The sequence below is a fragment of the Hypanus sabinus genome, chromosome 2 (assembly GCF_030144855.1).
Source record: "Hypanus sabinus isolate sHypSab1 chromosome 2, sHypSab1.hap1, whole genome shotgun sequence".
Classification (NCBI taxonomy): Eukaryota; Metazoa; Chordata; class Chondrichthyes; order Myliobatiformes; family Dasyatidae; genus Hypanus; species Hypanus sabinus.
Window position 1 is genome coordinate 133,833,856 of NC_082707.1, and position 19,979 is coordinate 133,853,834.

Here is a 19,979-nt window from a genome sequence, read left to right on the forward strand (position 1 = left end):
ATGGGCAGAAGGGTGCAGAGTCACCCTCCCCTTTTGGAGAATCGCAAATCGCTACTATTCCAATGCTGTTATCAAAGGAAATGAGAGAGGTAAACAGCTCATACAAATTTATGAGAGAGAGACAACACAGGCACAGCACAGGTTGAAATGTCTCCTATTGACAAAGAGATTACTGCTATTGTCTCTTGAAGAAGGAATCATGTATTGAGTACTGTTCTATTTATTGAAACCCCTCAGGGGGCAACCAGAGTGGTCTGGTTGAGGGATTGCATCATCCCAACCTGATTGACATCTGAGACCCCGTGAGTGGGGATAAAAGTAGGGTCTGGGGAAACACCCCTCAGACGCACCAGGAGAGGCTACAAGACCGGTGGGGATCTTGTGTGTGTGTCCACCCTTGCCTGGGTGACGAGTCCTCCACAGAACAGTCTAGCTAAAGGATGGCGTGGTCATACGCGAATGGCCACAGCAACAATGCATTGACAGGTCCAGATCGTAAAAGGAAAGTCGGCAAGTTAAATAGCTGTTATCCTCTCTTTCTCTCCAACAATTGCAACACCGTGAACAACTACCACAGCCTGCATGAACTGAACTTTATATTTCCATTGGACAATTCATTATCCCCTAGGCAACGATAGAGCTTACCTCTTATTGATTATTATTATACCCGCACTTTTAGGTTTAGTATTGATGATGTATATTATCTGTATATTTGCATTGATATTATTTTTGTGTATTTTTACTAATAAATACTGTTAAAAATAGTATCAGACTCCAAAGGATACTCCTATCTTTGCTGGTAAGACACCCAGTTACGGGGTTCATAACACAGCAGTGACATCAGGTTTCACAACTTCGATGGCATGGCAGACTGAGAAAGAGAAGAAATTTCACAGAGTCTGAAAGCAGTCACCCCAGCCTGAATGGGGAGTGAATACAAATGAGCCAGTGATCAGATGGAATCTCGGGAAGTGGATGCCACCAAGTGAGGTCCTTGTGGTCATCCTGTCCGTCGATGAGAGTGTCTCAGAAACCAGTCGTCAAGATTCCAACACTCTCTTGCAATGACATGGAGCCTGATACCCTGCTGGCGTCCGTGACCAGAGAGTAACCACTGATAGCACTGCTGAGATTTAGCTATTACAGGGTGAGGGGCGAAGATAAAGAGTGTGATTAAATCACTATCGGCCAGCAGGGAAGGAGGCAACAGACATACAAATAACAATTCTGCACTTTAAAGACAGTTGGTCAAACTTCTAGAACGATCTAGTAGCCGTTAGGGATGATAGTGGAGATGTAGATGTACATAGGGATAGGATAGCAGGAGTAATTGGGGAAGGAGGTCTGAAGGGGGCATTTTTGCTGCCCTAGTAGACCCTCCTTAAGATTTGGCCTTTCCTGGAGCAATTTCTTTTTGTCCAGAGGGCCAAGAGGAGGGACTACTAGGGCATATTCTGTAGCTGTAGTATACAACAAATATTGATTTCAATGGCAACCATTGAAGGTGGACTGTAGATTGAGTTTAAAATGCAGCCTAGAACAATGGTCATCCTGGAGCTGCAGAGTGGGGTTGATTGTAAATCAGGAAACATCCATTCACCTGAGATGTCTGCATATGCAGGAATGCAACTCAGAGACAGAGATGATTAACACTTTTGGGTATGTTGGTGCCAAGATCTAGGAATTTGAAACTCAAAGGAAGCATTTTGAATACATTGTGACTACTGAAATAGTCCTGTTATTACCTTTGTTTTTTAACATATAAAATGTGATATAATATTGGGTCAGGATGCCTATTCCTCCAAGAGTGTCTCGAGTATGATGCCTGCTTTTTGTGCTGAGTAAAGACTTCTATATCCACCAGCTTCAGTGTCTCTCTGGTGACTTTGTTCACACTCACAACTTCAAGCACATCATTTCACGCAGGCATTCTAAAAGACCTGCAGTCTAACCAAGCAATGAATTGTGCATGCACTCTTTATCTGAGTCCTTAGTAGCAGTATAATGTGACCCTGCCCCATAGGAATCAAGCACTTGTGTCATGTTTTCCACCTGCGAAGGTTACAAGCCACATGTGTCCTCTATCTCATTGCAAATAGGATCCATCCCATGCTAACACTTCAAATATCTACATTGTCAGTTTCTGAGCTCAAGACCAAAGTGTAAGTCATGTGATGCTGATTATTCATCATTCGTTTTGAATTAGGTTTTTCGTTGAGACAAAAGATTACAGTAAGAACAAACCATAGAACATTACAGCACAGAAACAGGCCTTTTGGCCCTTCTTAGCTGTGCTGAACCATTTCTCTGCCTAGTCCACTGACCTGCACCTAGACCATATCCCTCCATACACCTCTCATCCATGTACCTGTCCAAGTTTCTCTTAAATGTTAAAAGAGAGCCCATATTTACCACTTCATCTGGCAGCTCATTCCACACTCCCACCACTCTGTGTGAAGGAGCCCACCCCCATGTTATCTCTAAACTTTTCCCCCTTCACTCTTAACCCATGTCCTCTGGTTTTTATCTCCCCTAGCCTTAGTGGAAAAAGCCTGCTTGCATTGACTATCTATACCCATCATAATTTTATATACCTCTATCAAATCTCCCCTCATTCTTCTACGCTCCAGGGAATAAAGTCCTAACCTGTTCAACCTTTCTCTGTAACTCAAACAATCTACTGGAGAAACTCAATGTTTTAAGCAGTATCGGTGGGATGACAGGAATTGTAAACTAGTTGGGTTGAAACCCTGCATCCTTAATTCCTTTCATTCCACAGATGCTACTCTACCTGCTGATTTCCTCCAGCTGAATGTTACTAGTTCCAGATTCTATGGCCGCATGACTGTTTGTGATCTTACAAAAGGGACCATGGACTATTGTTCATAAATTAGAGATGGTCTGTCAGCATTTGTTATCATTGTTAAAACTCAGCAAAGTAATCAGAGGATTTGCTGTCAGCAAAGTGGAATTTTAAATTTTTTAAATTGTTGACTGGAGGGAACATGGCAGATGATTGGGAGCTTCATGGGTATGAAAGGATGAATTAGAGAAATGTGTCATGATTTCAAAACATTGTAGATAAACTGATGTCATTGATGATGAGAGTATCAAAAGGAATGTTGAAAGGAGCTTTTGGATTGGTTATGTTGGGGCATATTTTTATTATTATTGCATGGAATGTGGGCAATGTAGGCTACATCAACATTGAATAGTCATCCCTTATTATCGTTGAGAAAGTGGAGCTGAGCCACTCACTTGAAGTATTGTAATTCTTCAGAAGAAGGTGTTTCCACGATACTGTGAGGTAGGAAGTTCCAAAATCTTGACTCAGCAACATTGAAAGGATGATGACATATTTACAGCCCAGTCTGAGAAGTAGCAATGAACAGGTGTCAAGTAATTATTAATGGGGTTTCACAGAGGTCAGTGCTTGAGCTATTCACAATATATTATTAGTAATTTAGTTGAAGGGATTATATGCAACTTTTCTAAATTTAAGACAATACAAAGCCAAGGGGAACGTGAGCTTTGAGGAAGCTCTAATGTAATTTGGACAAGTTAGGTGAATGGCTAATTGCTTGACAGGTGCATTATAATGTGAATAAATGTGGGGTGATCTATTTTTGTTCCAAAGCGGGCAATAATCTGAATATCAGTAGGTTAGGAAAAGGGGAACTACAATACAACCCATGTGTCCTTGTACATCAGTCACTGAAAGCAACTATTGAGATGCAGCAGGTATTAGGAAAACATTGGTCTTCATTTCAGTATAGGAGCAAGCAAGCTGAAGTTGAAAGGGAATTGGTGGTACCCTAACTGGAGTTAGTGTGCAGTCATAGAGTCCTCTTCTGAGGAAGGGTGTCCTTGCCATGGATGGGTGCGACAAATATTGTTAGACTGATTCCAGGGATAGCAGTAGTGATGTACAAAGAGATTGGGTGAATTAGGCCTGTATTAACTAGAGCAGAGCAAAATGAGGAAGAAAAACCTTTAAAATTGTAAGAGAAGAGACTAGATAGAGGGGGAATGTTCCCAATGGTGAGAGAATCCAGATCCAGAGTTCACAGCCTGACAACTTTGCATTTAAAACCAGAGTCAGAAGAAATCAGATGGTAAGCTCTGGAATTTTCTCTGAAAGAAGGCAGAGGAGATCAAATCATTAAACATTTTAAAAACTGGTGCATATATTTCGTATTGTTAAAAGGAGCAAATGAAATGGAGGGAAGGCAAAAGCAAGGTACTCAGCTATGGTGTACCCCAGATCCATGAACTGGAGATAATGTTGCAGATGGAGATCAGGATTATGGAGAAATCAGTGGCATTTTATCAGGGACATTTTAAATTGTGAACTTGTCCTTAGTTAATAAAACCAGAAAATTAGGGTTTCTAAAATAATAGGTTTGGCAAATTTACATAGGAATCCAAATTCTGTGATACTAGTACATTCTATTCCAGTATGTTGCACAAGCAAATTGTTTGGCTTCAGCCTAAAATAAAGACTTGAGTAATTATTTCTTTTGCATTTTAATTGAGAATAGAGTTAAGTAACTTAATTGTGTTACACAAACCAGAGCATAGCATTTTAAGAGTGAATTGTGACTGCTGAAAATAAAATTGTTGCATTTATCTAACTAGTCTATTTTATAATTAAAATGTTAGTTTTCTAGTACATGTGGCTTTGTCCTTAGGGATTATATTTTGTTGCTAAATTGCTGAATCTAACAGCTTTTAGGAACATTCAGGTTCTGACTTTTAGCATTGGAAGTAAACTGATACTCAAAATTACTTGCTGAAACAAATGTTCCCATTACTTGATATTGTGCTAAAGACTGACAGTACATTTTCAACCTCAAGCACATAGCACAAATGCATGGAATAATTAAGATAAGATAAGGAGGATGGATTTCCTGTGACATTGCTATGTGGGATAACTTAATTCACTAGTTTCCACCCTGTTATGTCTGTTCTCCTCAGTGAGAGGAAGTGGTGCGAAGGCTGTGAGGATCCCTCTCGCCCTCACAACTAAAGTCCACTGACTTCTCCCTAATCTTAACATTACACATCACCCCCACTGAATATCAAGATTATGGAGAAGTCACTGGACTTTGGTAATACTGAGGGAATTTAGTGAGAAAAGAAAGCGAAATTGAATAAAACCCCACTTAAAACACCGGCTGACATAGTTGATGAACTACTGGCAGACTTTGGGAAGCCTTGGTTCAGAGCTTGTGAAAAGAAACTGCCTATGACATAGTCAGGCCCTAATGAATAGATGGTCCATATACCACCAAGAGTGAACAAGGGGAGCTTTCATTCAAAAAAAATGAGAATCAATTCCCTTAGGTTTGCAAGATTCTAGCAAGACACCTGTCTATTAAAGCCATTTTAACTTTTAGTCCATGAGAGAAATGATTCTTAAGGAGTCCATTTAGAATGTGCTGACACAGAAAGAACGTGCAAAGCAACTTGCAGGGCAACGTATAAACCAATTTGCAAAATCAGGATGAAACAATAGCTTGCTGATTAAAGAAGCGATACGGGTAACGGGAAGACATGCTTAACGGTTGAACAATAACGGTGTTAATGCGCTGAGGCTGATAAGTGGGCCAAAGGGTAATCACATTTGTAATTTTGTAATGAGATTAAGGAAGAATGTCTGCATCTCACATGGGTGCAACTCACAAACTCGTAAACAAGTAGGGTATAAAAAACTGTGCAAAGTGTAATTCGGCACTCAATCTAGCAGGAGCTGGTTGGGTCCGACTCTGCAGACTCGAAAAATAAAGTTTACCGTTCTGCAAATTGCTGAGACTCAGTGTGTTTCTGACAACGTGGGGGCTCGTCCGGGATCCACACTCCGGCCGCGGTGGACACGAGGAAGGACATTGGAGACGGTGCACCCCGCCGAGTTTGGCGGTCCCTGACTCCTTGCTCGTCGCTCCAACGCGGCTTGAGCGAGTGATATCCGGACAGCGCAGAGCAGTAAACGGGGAGAAGGGGACAGTACCTGGTACTGGAAGTCCCCAGGACGCACCGGGTAAGTGCCTACTGTTATAGTAGAAGGGTGCGGGAATAAGTAAGGACGGAGAAGACCGGGATCGCTACCCGGGGGTCCTCCTGATAAAAGTCCTTGGGACGCACCGGGTAAAGTGCCTACTGTTGCAGTAGAAGGGTGCGGGATTAAGTAAGAGCGGAATAAGATGGGAGGGGGTGGCTCTAAAAAGAAAGAGGAGACGGAGAAGACCGGGACCATACCCGGGGGTTCCTCCTGATAGCCCCCTCGGTAGAATGTTTGAGAATTGGGGATGTGGAAGACTAAAAGGGAAACAAAAGAAAAAAAATGATACAGTACTGTTTAATTTGGTCGAAACAGCCGATAGAAAAACCTGCGGTCTGGTGGCCGCGGCTTGGGTCTGAGGAGGATTGGGTACGACAAGCCTTAAACATTTACGTTAATTCAAAACCAAATGTAAAACCGGAAGAAATTGCTTATGCTTTTTGTTGGGCTCCCTGGCCAGGAGTAACAACAAAGAGTTTTAAATTGGGCATTAAAGGGGAGCGGAAGTGGGACCCACTTGATCATTTACCCCCTCCCTATGTCCAGCCTTCTGCGCCCCTTGCGGGAGCAGAGGGAGGACGTGAAGAAAGTGAAAAAACAGAAGAAATAGACCCGGAGAGGGAAGAGAGGGATGTTAGGGAAAAAGCAAAGGCAAGGATCGAAACAAGGAGTGTGACAGGAGCAGATAAGAAAAAGAAAGACGAATTAAAAAAGGAAGAGGTACAGCTGTGTCCCCTTCGAGAGGTTCCAATGGGAGGAGAACGGGGAGGAACAGGATTTGTAAACGTCCCTCTGACAAGTACCGAAGTACGAGGATTTAAGAAAGATATGAAAACTTTATTAGAAGATCCAATGGGACTGGCAGAACAGTTGGATCAATTCTTAGGACCTAATGTTTACACTTGGGAAGAAATGCTTGCGATTATGGGAACGCTATTTTCTGCACAAGAGAGGCAAATGATACGACAAGCTGCAATATCAATTTGGGAAAGGGAACAGCCGAATGAGTTACCGGGGGACCGGAAATTTCCAGTAAACGACCCACAGTGGGACAAACAAGCAGAAGAGAGAAGACGGCAATATCCTATTGCCATGGAAGGGAGGAGGGGATTACAACCTGTAATTGAGACATTAGTATCAGATGGACTCCTGGAAGAATGTATGTCACCCTTTAATACTCCCATCCTACCGGTCCGAAAGCCCGACGGCACGTATCGAATGGTTCAAGATCTGAGAGGCTTAAATGCGGTAGTCCAAACACGATACCCGGTAGTGCCTAACCCCTATACATTAATGAGCAAAATACCTCCTGAACATGAATGGTTCAGTGTGATAGATCTAAAAGATGCCTTTTGGAGTTGCCCGTTGGAGGAAGGTAGCCGAGATATGTTCGCATTTGAATGGGAAAATCCCTTCACTGGGCGGAAGAAGCAACTCCGGTGGACCGTCTTGCCCCAAGGGTTCACGGAGTCCCCAAACCTATTCGAACAGGTACTGGAGCAAGTATTGGCTGGATTCCATTGTACCGAAAAGAACCAACTATTACAGTATGTCGATGACCTACTACTATCGGGACCAGCAGAGGAGGTAGACGATACTATAAGACTCCTGAATTACCTAGGAGAAAAAGGATTGCGGGTGTCCAAGAAGAAACTGCAATTTGTCGAGAAGGAAATAACATATCTCGGACACAGAGTCAGTAAAGGGCACCGCCAAATAACCCCAGAAAGAATAGCGGGAATAACTAAAATACCGCTTCCCAGGACAAAGAAGGAAATAAGACAATTTCTGGGCTTAGTGGGCTATTGCCGGATTTGGATAGAGAATTATACCCCCCTGGTGAAGTTTATGTACGACAAATTGGCAAAGGAAGACCGGGGAATAATCACATGGACCGAAGAAGAAGAACAGAAGTTCAGGAAAATAAAAGGGCAACTAATTCGGGCCCCGGTATTAACACTGCCAGCACTGGAAAAGCCCTTTCAGCTGTATGCAACAAACAATGAAGGAACTGCGTTAGGAGTACTAACCCAAGAAAAAGGAGGAAAGCGGCAACCTGTGGCCTTTTTATCAAAAATGTTAGACCCGGTATCCCGGGGATGGCCGACGTGCATACAAGCCGTAGCGGCAGCAGCCGTACTAGTAGAAGAAGCACGGAAATTAACCTTTGGGGGAAGAATGACGGTGTATACCCAGCACTCCGTTAGCACCCTCTTAGCCCAAAAAGCTCAGCGGTGGTTGACGGACTCTCGCATACTGAAATACGAAAACATTCTGATGGTCGGGGATGATGTAAGCTTTGAAAGGAACAATAGTTGTAACCCGGCACAGTTCTTATACGGGGAATCAACAGGGGAGCCCGACAAACATCAGAAGGCGAGTGGAAGACCCCCGACGGACGGCAAGTACTGAATAAGGAAGTAACTCGTCATATACTGCAACAACTACACCAACAAAGCCATTGGGGAGTGCAAGCTATGTGCGACACTATCCTAAGGGACTATGTTTGTAAAGGGATATTCACACTAGCTCAACAGGAGGTGTGGGGCTGTTACACCTGCCAAAAGGTAAACAAGAAAATGATGCGTGCCACCCATAAGGGGGGACAAACACTAGCCGTCCGACCGTTCCATCGGATCCAAATAGACTTTACGGAACTACCACAAGTTCAGAGATGGAAGTACCTGTTAGTAATTGTGGATCACTTCACTCGGTGGGTGGAAGCATTCCCAACCACTAAAGCGGACGCCCCTACAGTGGCACGGATCCTATTAGAAAATATAGTCCCAAGATATGGAATAATGGGGTCTATTGATTCAGATAGGGGAACACACTTTGCCTCAAAAACACACCAGCTAATCTGTGACGCCTTAGGAATCCAGTGGAAGCTGCACACCCCCTGGCACCCTCAGAGCTCAGGAAGAGTTGAGAGGATGAACAGTACTTTGAAGACGCAATTGACAAAACTAATGATGGAAACCAAGCTACCCTGGACCAAGTGTCTACCCCTGGCCCTACTAAGAATCCGCACGGCTCCTCGAAAAGATATAGGGGTATCCCCTTATGAAATGTTGTTTGGCCTTCCATATTGGAACAAGGTGGAGGGCTATCCTTCCCTGCAAGGGGGAGATGTCTTTGTAAGGGACTATTTACAGGCACTGTCTCGTTCTTTTGCAGAATTGCGCAGGAAGGGGTTACTCGCACAAACCCCACCTCTGGACTTCGCACTCCACCGAACTCAGCCTGGTGACTGGGTCCTGATTAAGACTTGGAAGCCAGAGAAGTTACAGCCGCAGTGGGAAGGCCCATTCCAGGTGCTACTGACCACCGAAGCCGCAGTAAGGACAAAAGAAAAAGGGTGAACCCACGCCGCGAGAATCAAGGGACCCGTAAAGCCCGAAGAAGGTGCAGAATGGACTTGCGTCCAGGGAGAAGACCCGATGGTGCTAAAGCTCAAAAGACGGACAGAATGAACTTTGGGACTGTAATGTATATACTGCTATTGTTGAGAAGCGCTGAAGGGGGATGTGATAAGTGCAGGACGACGGTAAGGGTGGGCATGACGGTTTTTCCAGGGTCCTTTGTATCACACTCGCATGTAAACGAGAAATGTTATGACTACAACAAAAAGGAGGAGTATGTGGAAAGTTTAATCTAACCAACTGCTGCTTAAAGATAGATGACAACGGAAAGGTGGTTCAAAAAATATCAGATAAAATAAGGAAACTGGCCCACGTGCCGGTACAGACCTGGAAGCCGCTGGGGTATTGGGGCTGGCTGGACGGATGGTTGAAAGGAGGCTGGTGGCGAACCGCTTTAGGGGTTATAGGAGGGGGATTGATGGTCCTCCTTCTGCTACCATGTCTGATCCCCTGCTTGCGGGAGCTAGTAGCTCGGGTGGCAAGACAAGTCATTTAACCAGGGGCCCCGGCTGATCCTGTTCAGGTACTCCTACAAAGGGAAATAGAGCTAGAGGAAGAAGCCTATGTAAACCCGTGGCAAAAGCCCAACTGATAGCACATTCTAAAAAGAAAAAGGGTGGATTGAGAGAAATGATTCTTAAGGAGTCCATTTAGAATGTGCTGACACAGAAAGAACGTGCAAAGCAACTTGCAGGGCAACGTATAAACCAATTTGCAAAATCAGGATGAAACAATAGCTTGCTGATTAAAGAAGCGATACGGGTAACGGGAAGACATGCTTAACGGTTGAACAATAACGGTGTTAATGCGCTGAGGCTGATAAGTGGGCCAAAGGGTAATCACATTTGTAATTTTGTAATGAGATTAAGGAAGAATGTCTGCACCTCACATGGGTGCAACTCACAAACTCGTAAACAACTAGGGTATAAAAAACTGTGCAAAGTGTAATTCGGCACTCAATCTAGCAGGAGCTGGTTGGGTCCGACTCTGCAGACTCGAAAAATAAAGTTTACCGTTCTGCAAATTGCTGAGACTCAGTGTGTTTCTGACAGTCCATCTATGCTATTAAAATCAATAGGGCATGCAAACAAGCAAGCTCTCCCTTTAACAATCTCCTCCAGCTCAGTGTCTGTTCACATCTTCCCTTTCATCATCATACAACTGAAACAGCCAGCTACTAATCAGCAATGAAAAATGCATAAAATTATACTTGCACATCCCACAATAGAACAGAAATGTAACAAAGTAGTTCGTAAAATGCCCATTGGTAATGCCAAGTGCCAGTATAACCTTTTACTCTTTTCTTCATCCACATGCAACAAATGTGGCTTCAATAGTGATAGAGGAAGGTTGCTTGCAAATCTGATTTGTTGGCGAAGAGCTGCTAGGATTTTAGAGCCCAAGAATCTCTCCAAAGACTTCATGACTTATGCCTATGCAGGGACAGACTCTGCTTATTCAACACGATGAATTGTGTGTGCCTGACCACAAGACCTCAACAGTTGAACTGGCAAAAGGTAATGGCACATCACAAAAAACTGAAGGCACAGCGCATCCGCAGCGGTGAAGGGTCCCCAGTTGTTTTGTATTCTGTGCCACTGGACCCCGACTCTGTTCTGTCTAATACCATGTGGAGGCTGCCCCACATTAAACAATATCACACACTGGCATTCTCTATTTAGGGAATCTGCCCTGACATCCCAGATTAAGTCCCATAGTGATCCCAGAGCTGAAGCTATTTGAAGACCCACTAATAGGCAACCCCTTAGGAGACCATTACACTCGACTCAAGTGATCACATTACTACTGGTGTGTGTTTAGAGGGAGAGCAGCCAGTGTGAATTGCAAGTGCATAAAATGGAACTGCTTTTTTCCATATAATTTGCTTTAACCATGCCTCATTTGGCCTTCCTGCTTTTGCTTGCTGGTAATTAACTGAAAAACTGAAAACACTACAGAACACTGGAGCCTGAACTGCTAAAGCCAGGATATTGGTCACCCCCAGTACAATGCAGGTTCTCAATACTATTCCAAATATTCCTCTAAAATGAATGTCCAACGGCCAGAGATTCCCGGAGTGAATGAGGAGATTGTATTTCTTGGGAGTCTTTGAATGACTTCTCCAATCCATTCCTCTATCCACCTGGCATTCCCTTTCTGTGAGACAGCTCGGAATGGATAGTCCATCTCAGGAATCTGGTGTTGGACATGGAAGTAACATGGTTTCTGGATATGCTCAACAGTGCAGTCAGGATCACAGGACTGGGAATATCAAGCAAAGAGAAGGCATCTGTCACTTATCTTTCCAGTGGCTGCCATAGAGGCAGTGTTAGTGGTTTCTTTCATGTGTCAAGAACTTTAATTTCAGTTTCTTTATTTTGCCATTGAAAGCTGTTCTTCCAAAGAAAACAGACATTTGTGTCTTTTTTGAGAACCTACTGCATTTTCCTTTGTTTTCTAAATTACAACAAATATATCAATGTTTATGGCAAACTTAGTATTTTAGGCCAATAAAAGCTAAATATCTGAAATAGAGCAGGAAAGGCATGTGGTGAACTACATATACCTGTCTGGACATACCCCCCCCCCCCCACCCCTGCTGACTGCTCCTGTGGCTCCTCCCACAGACCCCTGTATAAAGGCGATTGGAGGCACTGCTCCTCCCTCAGTCTCCAGGATGTTGTGTGATAGTCTCTTGCTGCTGATAGTGCTCTCTCTCTTCCAGCTAATAAAAGCCTATCTTGCCTCACGTCTTTGAGAGTTATTGATGGTGCAACAAGGCAAATCTTCCTTCCATTCCAAAAGGTCTTGCAATTCAAATCACATTCCAGGACTTAGCATTAGGTTCAAATTGCTCATTGTATGTCTCAGTCAGATTATGTGTTTCATTGCAATGGCTTTGCCATGGTTTTTGTGAATAGTTATGAGCAATTTCAAATTCAATGTTAATCTTACAGAGATTTCAGATGCTGCAGTTTTAATCCATGTTCCCATTAATTTGGATTCCAATTATACTTAATATAAGGAACAGACTCCTTTTACCTGTGACAACTTATCTATAAGTTAACTGCAGGTCTGAAAGTATGGCTGAGCCTGCTTAGTAGAGGTTGTCTGTATACTCTGCACTGTGCATTAGCACATTTGAATTTCTTACAGAATCCTTCCATGTAAAAACAAATGGAAACCTGGCAAACATCAAGTGTCAATCTTGCTTTCAATTCATATCCAACAAAATGTAGCTTTTCTTGAATACTTGAATTGTGCTGAATCGGTGAAGCAAAAAATTTTAATGTTTGGATACTTTGCATTGACTTTTCATTTCCATCACATGCTGAGTTTTATTTGAATGTTAGATTTGGATATTTGGTTAAGCTGGATTTTTAAAGTGAACACCGAATGGTCCTACACAGAAAAACAAATGCCTTGAAATACTTCATCTTTTTTTCTGAATTAAAACACCCTATTTGGCAAAGGAACTAATCTGGGAAACCCTTGTTGACTTTTTTAAAAATCAGTTGATAGTGATTCCTACTGTTGTCTCAAATACTAATGGCACATTTTTTCCAATTTAATTTAGATGTTACAACATAGAGGAGGACACACCCTTCAGCAATTAATCACTTACCACTTCCCCACACATTTATCATACCACTCCCTTCTCTGCACATTCATGTGCCTATCTAAGATTTTTAAATGCTCCTGTTATTTACTTCTACCACCTAGCAGTGCATAAGAACACAAGAAATGGGAGCAGGAGTAAGCCATCCGGCCTTTTGAGCCTGTTCTGCTCTTCAATAAAATCATGGTTGATCTAGCCATGGACTCATCTCCACTTAGCTGCCTTTTTCCCATAACCCTAAATTCCCATACTATGCAAAACTCTATCCAACTCTATCCAATATATCTACAGAGGTAGCCACTGCTGCTACATCCACTGCATTCTATGCCCGTAACACTCTGTGTTAAAGACTTACCTGACATATCTCCTGGGTAAAAGATATCTTCTCCACTTCCATGACTTCATTCATTCTCTAACCTACCCCTCCACATCCCCACACTGCCCCTATTTTTGTGTCCTTCCACAGTTTAAATACCACTAGCCACCTACATAAACTGTTATTAAGCTTTCGAGGTATGGATCACAGTCAGCTGGCTGTTTCCTCAGGGGTGATAATTCACCTTCTTACAAAGACTTAATCAGAGGTCCTGTCTAAGAAAGACACAAGGTGCCTTCTCAAGTGAATATAAACAATCCTGTGTCAATTCCTTTTACAAAGAATGGGGATTCATTTAGGGCAATGAATTGGACTGTGAACAATCAGTTGATCTGTACTGTTTCCAGAAGTTTATACAAGGTTATATCATTAGAAATGTTTGAAATTACATTTGTTTGGAATTTCTGCAACTTTGAGAACATTGTATCTGACATACAGTTGCTCCAGGCTCAGATGAGTAATTTAGCCTTTTATCAATCACATCTTGTGCTGTGCTAAAATTTATGTTCTGTTTTCCATGATTGCATGATTGCTTAATTTTGAAATTTGAAACATTCACTTTCATTCATAAAGTCAAAGAGTCATGTAGCATGCAAATGAGCACTTCAAGTACCTACCTATACTAATCACATTTACCAGCACTTGGTCCATGCACCAGCAAATCAAGTGCTCATCCAGATATTTGCTAAATGTTGTTAAAGTTCCTCCATCCACCATTTGGAGGCAATGCATTCCAAATTCCAACTACTCTCTGGGTGAAAAGATTCATCCTAAGATCCCCCTCCAAACCTTTTATTGCTTATTGTAAGCCCATGGCTCCTAGTTTTAGACACCTGCTCTGAGTACAAGTTTCCTTCTATCTACTCTATCTGTGCCTCTCATCATATTGGATATCTATTTGGTCCTTCTCTCAGTTTCTCAAAGGAAACAAATATGTGCATCCCTCCAGTCTCCCCTTATAACTGATGAACTCATCACAGGCAACATTCCAGTGAACATCCTCATTCATGTATTTCCTATAGTGTGGCAACTACATTTGTAGAACTGTACATAGTATTCCAGCTGTTGCCTAACTAATATTTTATTATACTGAATCATAACCTGTCCAATTTATTATTCCATACCAAAGCATATATTGTGTATGCTATTTTTACCATCTTGTCTACCCATGCTGCTACTTTCAAGGATCCTTAGGACCTGCATGTCAATGTGTTTCTATTTTTCAATACCCTCTCTTGTCTTTTCTTCAATTGTGCAGTAATATTATTAAATCAAATTACACAGAAGCAGGCTATTTGGTTCACTATTCTGTCCTGGTGTTTATGCTTCACAAGAGAACTCTCCCACTCCTTTCATCCTCCTCCATCTGCAGTGTAATATTCTTATATAGTTTTCTCTCTGCTGTGTATATAACTTTATTTAATTGCATCATAATCTAAAATATTATCAATAGAACATTTATGTTTTTGCCTCACATTCTGGGCTTTTCATCTGATTTTTCACCTCTCAGTACTTACAGGACATCAGAGTTAATGAAGAGTATAAAAGATCAAAGTTCAGAGTACATTTATCAATAAAGTATGTATATATTTTACAACCTTGTAATTTGTCTCCTTACAGGTAGCCACAAAACAGAAACTTCAAAAGAACTCATTGAAAAAAAGACCGTCAAACACTCAATGTGCAAAGAGAAAAAAAACATGTAAAATGATAAAAGTAAGCATATACCTTCAGAACTGAAGTTTTACAAAAGACACAAAGCCGGGCATCACTGCAGCTGGTGCCTTCGTTCATCGCAAAGCTGAATAAAAGTTGTGAGATCATAGATACAAAGCCAAGCAGCCAGAGCAGGCCATGGCCTCAGTTCAGTGTGGAGTTGAGTAAACATCACAGAGCAGTGAGCAGAACTGGTCCTTGCCTCACCTCCAATCCCAACAACCTGACTTTTTCAATTCAGTCTGACACTTAAATCGATCAGATATGAGGATTTTCCTCGGTCTTGGGAACACCACAACTCAGTCTGAAATCTGCTTCAACCCTTCCTCCACCTTCGCTTGCCTCAACTGTGCCTTCCCTTGTACCTCCACCACTGTTCTCCTCTGCTTTTAATTTATATTTATTTTAAATTAATATCAAGTAATACACAAGGCATAGGATATAACACTGGGATATCCTTTGTATGTTTATATTTGTAAATATTGCCAGTTTCCCTCATGTTCTTCCCAAATGGCAAAAACACCTACATTTTCAAATACAAATTCTCAACACTGATTGGGAGAACCAATTAATTATTTTTTTCTCCATTCTAGCTCAGAACTGTTGAGAACACTTGCACTAATCAATTGTCTAAGGTGAAACAACCGATTCTTCATAAGCTTTAAATCACACCAGGTAAACAAGAGAAAATCTGCAGATGCTGGAAATCCAAGCAACACACACAAAATACTGAAGGAACTCAGCAGGCCAGGCAGCATTTTGTGAGAATCATACCTGGTAACTTATTTCAATGATATCGGAAGGAAGTAATAATGACTCAGATAGTGCTGTCACATTTAGCTGGTGTGATTACAAATGAACTATTACTTAAAACACCTATTAGCTATGAATTTTTCTCTTTTCCTGATATCTGCACTATTGTGTCTTGCTGCCATTCACACTGAAGAAACATCACAGAGATCAGACTTGAAAGGAAAAAGCTTCAACTGTGGAACATCAGGGTATTGCAACATTAATGGATTTCTACATTAACTGTATTTGAGCGTAGTCCCAAAATTGTTAAATTCACACAATAACAACAGAAAGTGCTAACAATTTTGTGGCTTTAAGATGGGGAATTTCTGGATTAGCAGAAGTTGAAAATACACAACCATAGTCTGAGAAGAAAAGGTTGAGAGGGCAGCTACCTCATACCTGGAATTTAGAAGACTGAGGGGGGGATCTTATTGAAACATAAAATTCTAAAGGGATTGGACAGGCTAGATGCAGGAAGATTGTTTCCGATGTTGGGAAAGTCCAGAACGAGGGGTCACAGTTTAAGGATAAAGGGGAAACCTTTTAGGACCAAGATGAGGAAAAACTTCTTCACACAGAGAGTGGTGAATCCGTGGAATTCTCTGCCACAGGAAACAGTTGAGGCCAGTTCGTTGGTTATATTCAAGAGCAAGTTAGATATGGCCCTTGTGGCTAAAGGGATCGGGGGTATGGAGAGAAAGCAGGTACAGGGTTCTGAGTTGGATGATCAGCCATGATCATGCTGAATGGCAGTGCAGGCTCGAAGGTCCGAATGGCCTACTCCTGTACTTATTTTCTATGTTTCTATATATACACAATATGAAGACTAGAGTCAAATGTCTGAATTAAATTCCAAACACAGCAGATGTCAAGATTAATTGGATGTTATTGTTTGGCACTACCTACAACTATCTTTGCAAATTCTGATCCATGAGAAGCTGCCTCATTTGTATTGAATAGATACATTGTCACTGCAATGTTCATGATGCTTCAAGAATTCAAAATGTTTGTCAAAATACCTATACAGCATTTTTATTTTTAATTTGTACAGCTGTTGCAGAGATATGTCATATTGCAATCTGCTGATCTGTTTCAACAGATTGGTAGGTTTAATGTTCATCATGTAGATCCATCTTCCAAAATGATCAATTTTACACTTGTAAAGTTTGAAAAGCACTAGAAATATCATTTTTAAATGGTATTACATTATCCAAGGGCACTATCCAGGACAGCATTACACATAGACCCCATTTAGGAGTCTCCAGTGGATCCACCGGACAACACTGTGAAGAAACAATCAGTTATTTTCCAGTGTGTGAAGTTATATGTAGAACTACCTCAAGATATGTAGTTGCAACTAATGGAAGTTAAAGATAATATTAGATCAAATGGAAAGGCTTATAATGTTGCCAATATGATCAGGATGCCTGGGGATTGGGAAGATTTAGGACTGCAGAGAATGAACACCAATAAATTGAGCAGGGAAACTGTAAAACAAGAGTAACACAGCGAGAAACTTAAAAACAAGTTATACAAGTCTTAAGATATATGTCAAAAGAAAAAGATTAGTAAATGTTAATATCGATCCCCTATAGACTGAGTTAGGAGGAAATATTGAGCAACAAGAAAATGGTAGGAAAATTAAAAAGTATTTCATTGCTGTTTCTTGAGATTATGAATACATCCTGGAAATGATGGAGAGCAACTTGTCCCCCAGGAATAAAGTAGTGCCAAATTAATTAGCAGCAGTTAAAAAAAAATGAAGAAAATGTTAATGGGTGGGGCTGAGAGACAATTAATCCCCAAGACCAAGTGACCTGTATCAAGGTCTTTGAAAGCAGTTGCTATGGAGATGGTGAATGCACTTGTTAACATTTTTCTAAACTTCATAGATCCTAAAACTATTTTAGCTGATTACAAGGCAGTAAATGTAACTCAGACTATTTAGAAGAAGAGGAGAAAGATGTTAAAATCTATTAAGCATACTGCAGCAAATCACTTGGAAAGCCATACTGTGAATGGGCAGAGGTAATATGTATGCAAGATAATGAAGTCACGCTTAACCAATCTGTTACAGGACTTTGAGATTTTTACTAGTAGAGAAGATTTGTGAGGACCTGTGATGAAATTCCATAAAAGAATAATTGGGAATATTTACTGTTTGTTTTTGAGGATTGATTAATAGACAGAAATAGGAATAAATAGGTCATTTTCTATCTGAGAATGGTCACATGGGATGCCATGGAGATCAGTGCTGGGGTTTCATACTGTTCATAACTTATATCAATAATTTGGATAAGGGAATTAAGTGTGCCATACACAAAATGCTGAAGGAACTCTGCAGGCCAAGCAACATCTATGAAAAAAAAAGTACAGTTGACGTTTCAGCCCAAATGTCCTGCATTTTGTGTGTTGTTCAGATTTCCAGCTTCTGCAGATTTTCTCTTGTCTGTAAGTGTACCGTATCTGTTTTCTGGTGATAAACTAGGCTGGATGAGGGTGCAGAGAAGCTTCAAGTCAATATAGACAAGTTAAGTGAATGAGTGAAGGTGTGGCAGATGGAATATTGAGGGGAAAAATGTGAGGTCATCCATGTTGGTAGAAACAAAAGAGAGGCAGAGTACCTTTTAGACAGTAAGCAAAAAGATGTTGGAGTTTGGAGGGATTTGGAGGGTGCACAAATCAAATTGAAAATGATCATACCAAAACAGTAAACATGAGGAAAGCAAATGCTTATAATTGCAAAAAGATTTGAGTATGAGAGTGAAAAGATCTTGCTACGGTTACTTAGGGCCTCCATGAGACCAGAACTGGAATATACTTTACTTTTACTTTTATTGTCACCAAACAATTGATACTAGAGCGTACAATCATCACAGCGATATCTGATTCTGCGCTTTGTGCTCCCTGAAGTACAAATCAAAGTAAATATAAAAATTTAAATTATAAATCATAATTAGAAAATAGAAAAGGGAAAGTAAGGTAGTGCAAGTCAGGCCCAGATATTTGGAAGGTACGGCCCAGATCGAGGTCATGAGTAGGACTAGTACGCCTACCTCGGGGTGGGGGGGGGGGGAAGAAATATCCTTTCAATGGTGAAACTGCAACAAAGAATTGGAATTGGTTTATTATTACACATAGTGAGATGCAGTGGAAAGCTTGTCTTGCACACTGTTCACACAAATCAATTAATTACACAGCATATTGAGGTAGAACAAGGTAAAACAATAACAGAATGCAGAATAAAGTGTAACAGTTACATGAGAAAGTGCAAGATAGACTGAGATCAAACGTCCATCCTGTTGTACTCAGGAACCATCCAATCCTGTTATAACAGATGCTGTCCTTGATCATGGTGTACGTGCTTTCAGACTTTTGCATTTGCAGCCTGATGGAAGCAGTAAGAAGAGAGAATATTCTGGGCGGGTGGGGTCTTTGATTATGCTGACTGATTTACCGAGACATTTAAAGGAGTCTGGTTTCCACTTTGTGCTGAGCTATGTACGCAATTCTCGACAGTTTCTCAACACTGTTGATGTGGACAGGAGCATGTGCACTGGCCCTTTCCGAAAGTCAATTACCAGCTCTTTTGTTTTGGTGACATTGAAAGGGAGATTACTGTCATGAAGCCATGTGATAAACTTCCCATATCTCCTTCCTATACCCCAACTCATTGTTACTTGAGGTATCACATGCAAAGTTGATAGGGACAGGGATGTGTACAAAGGCCATATCCTCTCTGCAACCAATTTACAACCCACATTGCAATCCAGTGTAATGATTAAACAAACTGGGCAGAGGAACACGAGTTCAGAAGAATGTGAAGTGGTCTTTTTGATTTGGACCAATTGAGAGGATTAACAGAAATGCTGTCTTACTTGTAGAATATTATCTAAAGTCCTCATCTGCCTCCTGGGATACAAATCCAGTCCAACTAACTACACATCGACCTGAAAATAAGAGTGTTGTTTAATGGAGGTGCATTGGGAG